This window comes from Vipera berus (assembly GCF_964194415.1).
Source record: "Vipera berus genome assembly, chromosome: 6".
Classification (NCBI taxonomy): Eukaryota; Metazoa; Chordata; class Lepidosauria; order Squamata; family Viperidae; genus Vipera; species Vipera berus.
In genome coordinates, this window is record NC_138208.1 from 84,295,934 (window position 1) to 84,298,417 (window position 2,484).

The following is a 2,484-nucleotide window of genomic DNA, read 5'->3' on the forward strand; positions in this document are numbered from 1 at the left end:
AATACGTTCCTTTTCAGCCTTCACAGCTTGTTCCTGCTCAAAACGTAAGCGGGCTTGCTCTGGGAACAAAATAAAAGACACAATTAACGAGGTTCCATTTACTTAATCAATCAGCCTGATTCCTCAAACGCAAACACAGGTAGTCCTTGACTTATGACCACAACTGAGCCCCAAATTCCCGTTGCTAAGGAAGACAGCTGTTCAGTGAATTTTGCCTCATTTTACGATCTTTCTTGCCACTGTTGTGAAGTGAGTAACACTGCAACTGTTCAGTGAGTAACACAGTTGTAAAGTGAAGCTGGCATCCCCATTGACATTGCTTGCAAGAAAGTTGCAAAAGGGGATCATGTGACCCCCCCAGGACGCTGCAACCGTCAGAAATATGTGTTCTGTCCCAGCCTACATACATCTTTGTTACTTCACAAAGACAAACCCCTCTTTTAACAAGTAGGCTGGAAAACCAACCCCTTTTATTTGAGTTACAGACCTGATAATTGTCCCAAAAGCAAAAGCAACGGAACATGTTCAAAAGCAAAACGGAGCATGAGTCAAACAGGAAATAGTTCACAGGAAAAGCAAACAAAACATGATCCCTTGAAACTGGAGTCCTTTGCAAACGGTTGCCTTCAGCAACCAGCACCGCCCACATTTTCCCTTTTTGTTATGCAGTCCCAAGGCGTGGCTTCTCAGTACCTTCTCCTCCACCCCTGGAGCCGCCCCATTGCCTCCCTCTGTCCTGCTCTTTTAACTTGTCGGCATTTGCAAGCATCTATGATGTCTTCCAGCTGTGAGTCCTCAGAGTCTGACTCAGCTTCCCAGCACATCTGAGTCTCATCCTGAGCACGAGTGGAGGAGCCAGGTTCTTCATCAGATTGTAAGCCCTGGATCTCATCAGAGCCTTCCTCCGACTCCGATTGCTCCCCAGGCGCCTCCTCCTCCTGATTCCCCAGACCCGTGGTGGCGAACCTATGGCACGTGTGCCACAGGTGGCACGCAGAGCCCTCTCTGTGGGCACGCGCGCCATCACCCCTGTCCTAGGCCTTCAGCTGGGTTTTATAAAACCTTTTTGGTTTAGGCCTCTGCCGCCGTGTGCAAAAAAAAAAAGGGTTCAATCAATCAATCAATTTCAACTTCTCGCAGGAAAAAAAAAGATCTCACAAAGTTGGAATTGATGGATTGAACTTTTTAGTCCCACCCAGTCTGCCGTTACCACCACAGCCACACCCACCCAATGGGTCATGCCCACCCAATGGGCCACGCCCACCCAACACCCGATGATACATAAGTGGGTTTTGGGTTGCAGTTTGGGCACTCAGTCTCTAAAAGGTTCGCCATCACTGTCCGAGACTCAGCTGCCGGGATCACAGGCTGGCACGGAATCACAACAATATGAGCCAGTTCCCAAACATCTGAATTTCGATGACACGAGTCACGGGGAGGCTGCAACGGTCGTTAAGTGCGAAAGACGATCGTAAGTCACTTTCTTCAGTGCCACTGTGACTTTGAATGGTCACTAAACGAACTGAGGGTCAAAGGCCACCTACCTTCCTCAAGCATTCGACGTTCTTCCTCCTCTCTTAAAAGCTTCATCCGTTCCGCTTTGCTAATCTTCTTACTACCAGCAGACTGAACGCAAACAAAATAGTGGAAAGGAAATTAAAGGACAGTGCCAAAAAGGGACTTGATATATTTCTTACCCTGAACCACCTTCTAGCTACAGGTTCTTCACTATTGTACTAGAGTTCATCAAAAGTGTGTTTTGTCTTCCCCACAGAATTAATCATATGGTCAAGAAGAAAGAAGCAGAATTTGGGTGAGGAGAAGATATATATGACTGTGGAGGATGGGGAGATACTGGCAAGGCACAATGGCCACCTGGAGGGAAGGAGAAAGGCAGGTGGCAGGATGAGATGAGCTTTCCTCAGCTGTGCCAGAGGAAACCCTAGGTAAGTCCGTCAGAACTTCAAACAGTCACTAAGCAACCGGTCGTAAGTTGAGGACTACCTGTATGTGCTTCTTCTGAGGTAGGAATCAAATCAATAGCATTTCAATCATCTCAGAAATCACACGTGATCGTGGAGGTGTGTCAATTTCACAACCCCTGTGGTTACAGAAGGTGAAAGTCTAACCACAGAAGTATTAAGGTGCTCCAGGTGTTGATGCACTACAGCAGGGGTCTTCAAACTTGGCCCTTTTATGACTTGTGGACTTCAACTCCCAGAATTCCTCAGGCAGGCACGCTGGGTCAGGAATTCTGGGAGTTGAAGTCCACAAGTCATAAAAGGGCCACGTTTGAAGGTACCTGCACTACAGCTTCCAACACCGCACCATTGGCTATGCTGGCTAGGTTGATTGGGAACTGTAGTTCACCAACACCTGGTGCTAGCAGGGTGTGTCAACAAATATAGGTCACATTGAGGAGGACTGGAGAGGCTGTAAACGTGTTAATCATTCCTGCACTTAAATTCTATGTCATTAAAAATA